Below are 13583 nucleotides of genomic sequence, written 5' to 3' on the forward strand. Positions count from 1 at the left end.
CCTTCAATCTTGGACACGATTTCCACAACGTCGTTAATACCCTTCGGACCCTGTTTGCCCGAAGCCTTCGCCGTTGCCTAGCAGTTCCAAGAATGGCTGGAACAGGGCAAGTCCTGGTGAAGCTGCTGAACTCCCGGTGGAGGGTCTCCGTGAGCGTGTAACGGCTCGACACTTCCTACGTTTGCGTGCGCACTTTCCCCGTCACCCACTCCTCAGGAAAATTCGATACCGCCCTGAATGTGATTTCCATCGCGTAGCGCAGAGGACACGCCAGGCTCTCACTGGCTTCGTAGCTATGGACGGTGTGTCATAGCTAGAGACGGTGACGCTGATATCTCCGCCCTCACATACCGTCACAGAAAACGTAATCATTCACGATCTTTGTTTTCTTTTGCTTTTCTTTTTGCTTGCAAAGAGCTCTGCGTATCACAACTACACATCAGCGCCTATCGTACCAAGGAATGGCAAGAGATGTGTCCGTCAGGATGAAATAACTGATACGGCAAGCGACTGCGAACACATGAATGAACGAAAGGAAGGAGAAAGAAAAACAAAACAAGAAAAACAACAACGACTTTGTTTCAGGATGATGGGCGGGGAGTTTCATCGCCGGGGGCGATGCTCTACCCCATTGCTGGAGGTGAAAAGGGGATGAAGTAATGGGGGGGGGTCCCGTTACAATGAGGATCGAAGTTCTGTGGCGTCCAAAAAGACGAAGAGAGCCCTGAAGGCAGAGCGTTGGTGAGCTGGATGCGGCCAGGGGCCAAGCAATTTTGTGAAGGAGAGGGGGTGGGATTCGAGCTCGTTGGGGGAGGCGAAGAGTACGATTCGGGAAGGGTGGTATTGTGGGCAATGGAGAAGAATGTGTTCGAGATCTTCAACAGCACCGCAGTGACAGCAGTGGGGAGAGTTAACGTGTCTCAAGCGGTAGCGCCGCTGTGCTGTGAACGCCAGGTAGAGGCGCATTCGATGAACTAATGCGGCGTCTTGACGAGAGATATGTGCTGGCATGAGCAAACCGAGCGCAGGGTACACTCTGCTCAGCATGGCGGGGGGTAGTATGTCGGCGGTCCGTTGGCGGGTAGCGTGAGGTGTCACGAGGCTTCGAAGTATAGACCGCCGATCGCCTCTCAGCAGTGCAATACGCGTCCATGTCCGAGACGAGAGAGCTGCTTCAAGCGACGCTGTCCGCTAGTTCCCCTAGTAGCGCAAAACGTCGCAAAACGTCTTTATTTGGTCAAGTTAGGATTGAAGACGATCAGGACGTCAACGCGACGTCTAGAAGCTGTAGTTTATAGTACGTTTATAAGACGTGCAGATTTTCCATTTATAAAACGTCTTCGTCGTCTCTGTTGAAAACGTATCCTAAAGGAAGAGCTCCCGTAAACGTCTTCCATTCACGTTTGTAAGGCGTACCGACTGTCGGTTTATAACACGTCTTCATCTCTGTCCAAGAGGTATCTTAAAGGAGGACGATATGTGTGCACTGAGTAAGCTTACTTTCGGAGGACCTACTGATTTTCTCAAACCAAAAGCACTAAGAAACACAGACATTGTGTTCGTGATAAGCTAATACACCCAGCAATTGCCCACGTCAGTGTTATTTGTGTGCATAATTGGATTAAAATTATACACCTCACCCTCCATTTTGACTGAGAGGCGAGAAGGACTATCGAGGTTGCGGGAGTTCCTAAGACAGGCAATGTATAGTACAGTATCTGTTTTTCCTTTTCCAAGGAAATTAATAGACCACCCTCCATGCCCTAGTCTCCCTACGCAAACGCGATAAAGGGAGTAAAAAGGGAGCATGCTCTTTTTAGGGTGAACAGCACCTTTATTAACACGGTCTGCTTTGCTGGACTGTGTCTTCGATTACGGCCGAAAGGTCGCGTGGTTGTGTTGCTTGCAGTACAGTAGTGTTGCTTGCAGGAGAAAGAGAAAATGAAACGTGTTGTGACGGTGGCCGAGGTTCAAAAAAGAAAAAGAAAGAGGCAGATCTCTGCAAAACTATACCCGATAGATATGCACAGGGCTGAATTTTCAGACATTCAAATATGTGTTTTAAACATTTTTACACATCTTCAAAACGACCACAAACACATCTTCAAGACTCGGGAAAGCGTCAACTTATCCCGAGGTAGAAGACGTTATGTAGTTCAGACTGAAGACGTCTCTTAGATGAAAATGTGGCCATGACGACATTTTCATCTAAGAGACGTCTTCAATCTGATCTAGACCCATGGCTAGACCTTTCCTCGACGTTCACAAAACGTTTTGTGCTACTAGGGCCATTGCCTTCGACACCGCAATGGGCGGGAATCCAATGGAGAGCGAGCCTATCTCCTGCTTCGTAGACAAGTTTGTAAGCGGTTAACACGTCCATAACCAACGGTGCGTATGAGCCTCGTATGCTAGAATTTTCAATTGCTTGCTGCGCAGATGCTGAGTCAGTAAAGACCACCCTATTCCCAAGGGGAAGTGGAACGATGTGCTGCAAAAAGTGTGCGTACAGTTCCGCTGCTGTGGATGATGTACAGTGCCAAGGGCGAGTAGTAATAGGTCGTGTCCAGTACGGAACATAGGTGCCTGGTTCAAATCCCCACAGCGTCTGGGCCGACTTCACTCGCGTATTTTGTCTCGCGCCCAGCGGCGGCGCTCGGGGTGGAGGGTTGTCAGCGCCCTTACCAGTGGGCGGCGCGTGGCCGGAGGGCTGCGTGCGCGCTTACCATCAGGGTCATTCCACAAGAAGCGATCCAATCGCGTGGCTCGACCATCACAAATTTTGACACTATTTTTTTCTCATATTGGTATCATGGAGATAGAGATACCCAAAGAATATTTTTGCCGGATTCGGTATGGTTGAAGCGCAAGGCGGCGCTGAAAGTCAACTCCTGCCCTAAAAGTGGGGTGCATATGAGTATGTCTCCAGGAAAAACGGCTGAAGATATTAGGGTCCGTAGCCGTCAGCGAGTACAGTAAGCATGTTTCCCTCATTTTTGATGAAAAACATCCAAGACATAAGCGTGTTTCGTATGGAGCTGGGAGCCTAAAAGTATACATTTTTACCAGAACTTCTGCATTTTTTTGCTGCTCACTAGGTCGGGGTAGGAATATGAAATATTCAGCCGAATATGGCAATTTTACCAAAATTCACAATATTGGACCGAAAAAAAAAACGTGATGTGGGCATCGTGATTTGGACGTTTCGTTAGGGCAAAACGAAGTGCTATCTGACTACATCAAGCCTGGAGAAAACTAAAAGGCTTATATTTGTTGTCATTTAGTTACCATTTTTTTAAGTGAGCTTGTCGGCCAAGACTACAAGTTAGCACACTAGGCTCACTTTCAGACAGTACTGCTCCGTATGTCGCCGAAATTTCGGTTCAGATGCTTGTCTCACATTTGGAGCTTCCCGGTTTGAGGCCGTTCTCTTTGAAAGACGCGTTTGGTGGTGTGCAGATGTGGGTGAATGGGTGGAACAAATGTAGATGTTTTAACGATATAAACACCATAATCCAGCTGTCGTCGAAAGCTAGATAGCTGTCTTAAGCTCTCTGTGTCGGCAATTATTGCTGGTTATTATTGTAAGGTTATTATTACGCAACACACTGAAGCTTGAGGTGTAACGTAGTGTTGCAGAGGAAGCATATTGCTTCCGATCAGATCTTAGCCCTGAGAAAGGGCGCCATGGGCAATAAACTGGTACGGCAACACGCTCTGACCTCTTGTCTATCCTTCTGCTCTACGCAATGAGGAATCGACATCATTTCGCTTGCGAGTGAGGCAGTGCAATCTGCGCGCTGCGTTCTGTGTTGTGTTGTTGCAGTTTATTGCCCGTGGCGCCCTTTCACAGGGCCAAGATCCGATCGGAAGCAAGATGCTTCCTCTCCAACAGTACGTTACACCTCAAGCTTCAGTGTATTACAGAATAATCTTCTTACAATAATAACCAGCATTAACTGCCAACACAGAGAGCATAAGACTGCTAGCTTTCGACGACACCTGGATTATGGTGTTTATATCGTTACAACATCTACATTTTTTCCACCCGTCCACCCACATCTCCCACCACCAAACGCGTCTTTCAACAAGAACGACCTGAAACCGGCAGGCTCCAAATGTGAGACAAGCATCTGAACCGAAATTTCGGCGGCATACGGAGCAGTAATGTCCGAAAGTGAGCCTAGTGCGCTAGCAGGTAGTCTTGTCCTACAAGCTCACTTCAAAAAATTGTTACTAAATGACAGCAAATATAAGCCTTTTAGTTTTTTCCAGGCTTGATGTAGGCAGATAGCACTTCGTTTTGCCGTTAATGAAACGTCCGAATCACGATGCCCACATCACGTTTTTTTCAGTCCAATATTGAGAATTTGGTAAAATTGCTATATTTGGCTAAATATTTCACATGTTTTCCTTACACTTAGCAAAATGCATTTTTGCACACGTTTGCCATTCCCGAACTACCATTTCACCGAGTTATATTTTCCTACCTCGACCTAGTGAGCAGGAAAAAAATACAGAAGTTCTGGTAAAAATGTATATTTTTAGGCTCCCAGCTCGATACAAAACACTCTTACGTCTTGGATGTTTTTCATCAAAAATGAAGGAAACATGCTTCCTGTACTCGCTGACGGTTACCGGACCCTGATATCTTCAGCCCTTTTTCCTGGAGACGTACTCATATGCACCCCACTTTTAGGGCAGGAGTTGACTGCTTGAACCATACCGAATTCGGCAAAAATATTCTTTGGGTATCTCTATCTCCATGATACCAATCTGAGAAAAAATAGAGTCAAACTTCTTGATGGTCGAGCCACGCGATTGGATCGCTTCTTGTGGAATGACCCATCATACATTTTTCACCCTGGGCCGACTTCTTTCGTAAGTTTTCCACCTATGCCGATCGCAAAGTTTTTCCCGCTACAACAGGTGTGCAGTAAATATAGACATGCAACGGATAGCCATACACAAAAGTACAAGTTGAAATATATTTATAAAAGCCGATGGTGTCGGGAATTATGACTCGGTGTGAGGGAGAAAAACTGAGCAAAAAAACCTGATGCAGAAGAAGCACAAATGCGATACACGTAATAAAGGTTATACTTATTACAGGTATGATGCAATGGCATTGAAGGGGTATCACACATCATACACAATATTTTTTATTAATGGAAATTTTTCAGTCAAATTAGAACTAAAATGGGGTAGTATATTTAATCAAAGAAGATATTTTTAATCAATACGATTACAATCAAAATTACAAGTTTTATTATAAAAAAGTCTAACATTATATGTGAGCACCATAGTGGAGTTTTAATTACAAGTTCTGATAGATGTACATAATTTCAAGCACAATAGCTGAGTTGAATATACCAATATGGCACAATTAATCAGATTCTTATGAATGATCGGTGGAGTTGGCAGAGAGCATTAGTTTAATGGCAGGTATTTTTCATTGTGAGCCGACTTCTCTAGCGATTTTGTTCCAGCGCGCGGTGAGGGGCTGTCCGGGTGCTTACCAGCAGGCCAAAGGGCTGGGCGTGCCCTTATTGTTGTGCATTTTTCAACCCGAGTTGACTTCTTTGGCGATTTTTTCCGTCTGGGCCGACTTCGTTCGCAATGTTTTCAGGTGGTGCGTGAGTAGTTTACACGCAATTAGGGACAAGCCGGTGAGGGGCTATCCAAGTACTTACCAGCGGGCTGACTGGCTGGCCGTGCCCTTATCGTTGTACATTTTTCACCATGGGCTGACTTCTCTGGCGACTTTTCCTCCTGGGCCGAGTTCGTTCATAAGTTTTTCGATACAACAGCTGGGCTGGGCAAGTAGGGACATGCGCACCGGTAATCCTACCAAGCGGCGATGCCATAACACCTGGGCCGACTTCATTCACGATTTTTCCGCCTGGGCCGACTTCATTCGTAATTTTTTCCGCTACAACAGCTGCGCGGTGAGCGGTTCACATGCAAGTAGACTTATGCAAACGATAGCCATACACAAAAGTACAAGATGAAATATATTTATTAAAGCCAAATAGTGGCAGCAATTATGTTGTGACTCTGCATGAAGGAGAAAAAAAAAGAAAGCAGAAGAAACACAATAAACATAATAAATAACACATAATAAAGAACTGATGTCAGTTGTGTGATTCCATTCTCCCGAAATATGATTGCAATTGTGTGCCGTGTGTTACGATGATTAGAATTGTAGACTCCGCCTGCAAGTTATGCTTGTCCATCACTTGCTTCGCGTCATTTGATAATAGATTTCTTTCAACATATATTGTCGGCTCTCCAATCGTTGGGAAATATATACACTGTGCAATTATTTCATAAAATAAGCTTTCGCAAAATATTAATAATCCTCTTTCGTAAACAAGATTGATGCAGCATGCGATTCTTCTTCTACAATTCTATCCTTCAGATGTCGGGGTTTTATAGAGCGTGGTCGTGCAACATATGTTTGATTTCCAGCGCTGATTCCATGCGAGGATCCTTGTACGAAGTGTGGAATAAGCGTCTCCTTATCAATCTTCAATCTAGGCATAAAATAAGCTGTTTTTGTTGCGATGTGTAGAATGCACTACATTGATGACGAATATTACATTTATTATTTCAGTTATGCACTTGTTTATTTCGATGAATTACAGTTCTATTCCAAACCCTGAAGTTTTCGTTTGTTGTCTTGATTGATGAATTCCGAAGACATCAAATAGTTCATTCTAACTATTGGGCGCTTGGATCTGGCGTTGACTAAAGCAGGCGATACATTGTCGCCGTGTTTTTGTTGCTTCAGCAACTTGCACTTTGTTGCGATGAACTTGCACAGTCTCTTATTGATGTTTCCTTTCTTTGCATGAAGATTCTCCAATGGTGCAAAAGAAAGTATTAGATGAAAATCGTGCAGTGGTCCACCACAATTGATATGTTTGTTGAGTTTCAATAAGTTATGATACATCAGACCTTGCACGACAATATTCAACTTCTGTTCACTCGACAACATTGCAAGAACTGGTAGAAGAAAATTAATGTGTAGACGCTCTAGTGGAACATATCACGTGATAAGATTTTTTATGTGTGTATTCCATTTCAACCGCTAGGTGTAATTTCAACAAATATGTAATGAATCGCGCGATATAGACTGCTTGTATATGATAATTTGATCTGATAGCTTTCTTAATTAACGCAATGCCCATTGAAATGGTTACAATTACATCTGCTCTAGTGTATTTCAATTCTTCGTTAGCAAACCTCAAAAACTCCACCATGAATCCCAGCGGCCCTTCCGATGTTGAGGCCCAAATATATTTATGGGGGTGTCTGATCTGAAGTACAATTCACAACGTTTCTCGTTTTGGTTGAGTATTGTTTCCGCCGATCATATTTCTCGCTTGCTTAGATAATGCTTGTCTAAAAGCAGTTCGAATGTCTGTTGAACGCAGTCTTTGTTTGAAGCAGTATCGAATAATACTAACTCCTATTTGAGATAGTTGATCGATAAAAAATTTTGCCTCTGTGCACCAGTCCTAGAATATTCCCCTTTGGATGAAAGAATTTGAAAGAGAGAGAGAGAGAGTCCCTGCCCCATAGATTGACAAAGGACGTGCGGTTTCTTCGCGTTGGGCTGTATAGAGTGAGAGAGAGAAGACCCCATCAGGCTCAAGTAGCAAAGATTGCTGGCTTGGTTGACTACGTGTTGGATATACCTCTGTCAAGGTAAGGTTTATAGTGCCTGAGTGGAATGAAAATTGTATATTGTTCGACTAGATTAGGTCGCAAGGATGATTTTACGATAGTTCAAAAGATAGATTATTTCCTTTGCAATTTATTAAATTTGTAATTTTTCTTGTTTGATAGTTTGTTTTGATATTATTTTCCTGCATGTGGTCTGTTGTTTACACGTTGGCAGATGTGCCGTTCAAAGGTTTCTCTGCTAATCAGCGTTAGCTCTGTGCTAGTCGCTGCATTAAATTCGTCATGTTTCTCGTTTTGATAGATTTTTTTTTTTTCAATTAGTTTCCTGCATGTATCTCTTGTTTGGATGATGTATGGGTTTGGCTCTCTATTAGCTGATGATCGTGTTTCTCGTTATTTCTTTGCACGTGTGCTATTCACGTCATAAGAACTTAATTAATTGTGTCGTGTTCGAATATGCAACTTAGGTTCCCATATTCTTTATTATTTGTATTGTGTTTCTTCTGCTTTCTTTTTTTTTGTTGAGTTTTCCTCCTTCACGCACAGTCACAACATAATTCCTGCCACTATTTGGCTTTAATAATATATTTCATCTTGTACTTTTGTGTATGGCTATCTTTGCATAAGTATACTTGCATGTGAAGCGCCCACCACGCAGCTGAAGGCAGTACGAATGAAGTCGGCCCCAGGTGTTATGGCATCGCCGCTTGGTAGGGTTACCGGTGCGCGTGTCCCTATTTGCATGTTAACCGCCCAGCTGTTGTATCAAGAAAACTTATGAACGGACTCGGTCCAGGAGCAAAAATGGCCAGAGAAGTCGGCCCAGTGTGAAAAGTACACAACGATGAGGGGACGCCCAGCCCTTCAGACCGCTGGTAAGCACCAGGGCAGCACCTCACCCGCGCACCTACACTGCGCGCTGGAAAAAAAAAATTCGTAAGAGAAGTCAGCCCAGGTGTGATAGCATCGTCACTTGATAGGGTTGCTGGTGCGCATGTCCCTGCTTGCATGTAAACCACACGGTTGTTGTATAGAAACACTTGTGAATGAAGTCGGCACAGGCGGAAAAATCGGCAAAGTCGGCCCATGGTGAAAAATGTACAACGATAATGGCACGCCCAGCCCATCAGCCCGCTGGTACGCATTTGGACAGCCCCTACCCGCTTGTCCCTAATTGCGTATAAACCACTCACGCACCACCTGAAAACATTGGGAACGAAGTCGGCCCAGACGGAAAAATCGACAAAGAAGTCAACCCAGGTTGAAAAATGTACAACGATAAGGGTACGCCCAGCCCTTTGGCCCGCTGGTAAGCACCCGGACAGCCCCTCACCTGCGCACCACCCACCACGTGCTGCAAAAAAAAAAAATCACTAGAGAAGTTGCCAAGGTTGAAAAATAACCGACGGTAATTCGAATGCCCTCCGCTAACTCCACCGATCATTTCATCAGAATCTGATTAATTGCGCCATATTGGTATATTCAACTCAGCTATCGTGCTTGAAATTATGTACATCTATCAGAACTTGTAATTAAAACTCCACTATGGTGCTTACATATAATAATGTTAGACTATGTATAATAAAACTTCTAAGTTTTATTGTAATCGTATTGAATAAAAATATCTTATTTGATTTAAATGTGCTACCCCATTTTAATGATAATTTCATTGAAAACTTCCATTCATAAAAAATATTGTGTATGATGTGTGATACCCCTCATATAACACATATAATAATGCTAAACTTTTTATAATAAAACTTGTAATTTTGATTGTAATCGTATTGATTAAAAATATCTTCTTTGATTAATGTGCTACCCCATTTGAATTCTAATTTCATTGAAAACTTCCATTATAAAAAATATTGTGTATGATGTGTGATACCCCTTCAATGCTATTGCATCATATCTGGAATAAGTTGCTGAGTTTTTCTCATTCACACAGAGTCATCCCGTACGAAAATTCCGGATCAAACTTGATCAGCCCTGATCTGGTTTTAATCAGGCCGGATCCAGAGGAATCCGGGGTCGTTCAGGTCTCTTCCAGCTGGTTCTCGGCTGGATCTGCCTTTATCCTGCCTGAAGAAAACCGGAATGTCCCGGATTCCGGAACACCCAGGTTTTGATCAGGCCAGTACAAGCTAGTCAGGTTTAGTTCGCGAACTTGGTATTGGTCGATGTGGGTCGGGTTAACACCAGGCCTATCGGAACGGGCTGTGGCTTGGGCCGTTTTTTTTTTTGTTGTTTAAAACCCCATTAAAGGCGTTCTGTACAGAGAGAGCGAAACTTTTCTAATGTTGGGTCTATAATGTTTGCGTGAACTCGAAATTCGTAGCCCGCCACTATTGGTTTCTGTGTTGTTACACAACACCGGGAATTAACTGCATTTAACCGTTCGCTTTTTCGGTTGCGCCAATCCAAAAATAAAAGCAAAAATAGTACTTGAGATACATTCATACAGACTTTTGCCTCAGAATGAGGTTGTTTCGAATTGGTGTCCTGCCTTAACTAAGCTAACTTTTTTAATTGAACTCGCGAATTAGTCAAGGAAAGGTAGTATTTTTCTGCATGGATTTGGAATCCTGTCGCCATAGCACACTATTACAATCAAAATCACTGGGCTTCTCACAAGATTTTGTACAGGAATTTGACAGCCGAAGATACGTCGCTTTGGGAAGTATGATCGGTGGAATTTTGCGTTTGCGGAACTCTCGGCTCCCCCTTTATCTAGACAAAGTGGAAAGAGCGACACGTTTTATTCCGATCCAGGGTCTTGTCGCCGTCATTGTCAGTGGCTGGCGGCTGAGAACAGACACTCTGACAAGGGTATACGTGCGATTGTGGCGTGGTTTCTTTTGTTTTCGCACAAGAGGAAGGGCATTTGAACGGAGCCAACAATTCGGCAAACGTAAATACCAGCGATCGCGCTTCATCCAATAGCGAATTTGCGACTGCCAAATTTCTGTAGAAACCTTGTGAAAAATCGCATTTTTGAGTGCATTTGTGTGCTAGTGCGATGCGCTTCCAGATTAATGCAGAAAAAATGCTTCTTTGCTGGGCTAGTTTTACGACTTGAATTAACAAAATTAGCCTAATTAACGTGTGACACGAATGCAAACAGCCCCCCAATCAGTGGCAAAGTTTGTCTGAGTGCATTCCAAGTAGCTGGATAATTTTCTTAAGTAAAAACTATTTTTGGGAACTTAATGGCATCCTCTCGTGGAACCCATTGTATGTGCTCCCCGTTGAGAATGAAGTTTTGTAAACCAGATTTGAGTAAATGATAAACAGTGCACTACAGAAGGACTTTGCTTTGAAATTTTGCCTTTTTCCAACTGCACGGTGCACTCAGCATATAATGTGAAATCTGAAACATCATGCCTTGTGCGCGATTTGTCGAAAATTAGGGGCACCAAATTAAACAACCTTTATGTTACGCTCTCACTTTTCCGAAGCTGCATATATTTCAGTACGCATTTTAGAATATGTACGCCGTACTGTTTCTGCGCTCTACATCTTCTTGTATTTCCCGCAGCGCGTGTGGTAGCCTGCCACAGGAACATTTTGTTGATTCATACATATTTCTTAATCAAATAATATTCACGCACTGCAACGTTTGAGTATTTCTTCCGCCGCATTCGCGCGTGATTCACGTAAATGCCTCCGTGACGTTTCCGACTTCGGAAACATTCCTACATTCCTCGGCTTAGCAATAATAATAATAAAACACCGTGTCACACCGTTATGTCGCATCAGACATCGACAATCCTAAGTCATATGAAATCGCATTTGGAGCCATTCACTCAAGAACAGCTTTTTCAAAAGAAACCTCAGTCACACTGGCAGAACGTGAACAATGACGGACAGAAGGGCGACCATTGGCCAGGCAAATTCTCTATCCTCCGCGGTGACCTGGAAAACTTTCGTTTCACCCCGCCCGGGATTTTTCCATTTTGCCGCCGTCTCCACGTGGAGAGGACGTCAAGCTTTGGCGCGATTCACCATGGTATTTGGCAGTGATGGCCGCTAACTACTTCTACAGTAGTTTAACTATAACTACTAATCTACTTCGTGATGGAGTAGTTTAACTAGTAGTTCAACTACTTCTCAGGGGAGTAGTTAAAACTACTTCTTTAACTACTTCAATGTAGTTTAACTACACCTATAACTACTTAACGTTGTCCATCAACACCAATCCCTTGTAGTGTTCTTGGACCCCTAATATAAATCACAAGCAATGATAAACTTTGGCTCAAGCCACTGCTACGACCGTGAAATACAAAGCTTGCGGCGGGATTCTTTCTGTGCTTCCGCGATAAACTGAGTTGCATAATTATTTCACAGCAAATGAGGCTTCACTGGACAACGGTGTTGCGGATTTAATCCGGGGATTTGATTTAATCCATCAAAGGGCTCGTGGATTTGATTTGGGATTTGGTTTACGGGGAAAATATGACGACGATTTGGATTTGGATTGAATCACATTTTTGACAGATGATTTGGATTTGGATTGAATCACAATTTTGGCAGATGATATGGATTTGGATTGAATCACGTTTTTTTGTTGTTTTTTTTCGACGGAATTGGATGTGTATTTGGTCAAGCTTCTGAAGGGAAATGGTTGGATTTTGACTGCTACGAAATTTGACGTTTACGGGCGGGCAGATTCTTTGTCAGTCGTATCTGAGGCCGTCTCTGTAATTACGTTTTTACAAGAGATTTGACTGAACTGCATTTCACATATTTTACACACGATGCAATGCAACTCCTAATGAGGAGAAGGTCTAAAAAGTGTTTGGATTTGAGATGGCTTGCCTTGCATCCGCCATCTGGGTTTCCAATGTCCGCCTAAAAGTTGTGTTTCGTTTAAAAAGAAATGCACCATTTTTTGATTGCGTGAAGCAGTCTACGAATACTGTTTGTAGACTGCTTCAAGTTTAAGAGGTGGTTTGTCTGTCAGACAGACCACCTCTGAGGCATATAGCCATCTTCCCTTCCGAGCACTAAAGGTACGTCATGCAATACTCTCACATATAATCACATGGGCAGTTCGATGTCTAATTCACAACGGTATCACAGCTTTGTATAATTTCTCAGAAATGGAACGCATTGGAGAAAGCGCACCACTGGTCCACTGAGCTCAAACAATGTACGTTCGAGAAAAGGACTACCATAGACGTATTTTGCCTGTTTTATTGGCTCTGAACTGCGACTGATGTCGCGTTCTGGTGTCCCAGAGATTGCTAAAATAAGTCCGAAATGTCCACATGAGAACCAGTCGTATGAGGTCATTGTGTCCAGGAACAGGAATGTGAATGTTGGTTGCCCTTTTTCATAGATGCTTGCTTATGGTCAACTCGGTGCTACCGCAGAACTCTTACCGCAAAAACGAACGACGAAATCCTCTATTTAAGCGAGGTGTAAAGTAAGGGATGATGTCTGTTTCCCCTCTCAGCTATTGGATGTCCGCAAGTGGCCCGCCTACCCGCTGCGTTCGGAAGTAGCGAAACATTGTATTTGCAGTACCTTGCAAGTTCTTGGAGCAGTCCGTACGAGTGCTCTCTGAATCCAGCCTGATGAAGACCGCGAAAAGAAACAGGCTGCACCAAGCTACATTGGAGCAGCTGGTCTTTCTAAACAAGAACTTGAGAGGATAAGACTGCTTACGCGTGTTGGGCGGATGCACTACTGAGTTTGTTATAACACAACTGCGGTGTGCAGCACGCAGCCGTCACATTTAACACAACATAATTCCCGGCAGTTGGCTTTATCTTATGTGCCGAGTAAGCGTATTTGACAAATATGTTACTACCGATATCCATGTGAAAATAAATAAAATGTCAGTGTCAACCTTCGCAACGCTATGTTGGCTGTTCATACTCTTCGCTGCA

This window comes from Ornithodoros turicata, chromosome 8 (assembly GCF_037126465.1).
Source record: "Ornithodoros turicata isolate Travis chromosome 8, ASM3712646v1, whole genome shotgun sequence".
NCBI classification, from domain to species: Eukaryota; Metazoa; Arthropoda; class Arachnida; order Ixodida; family Argasidae; genus Ornithodoros; species Ornithodoros turicata.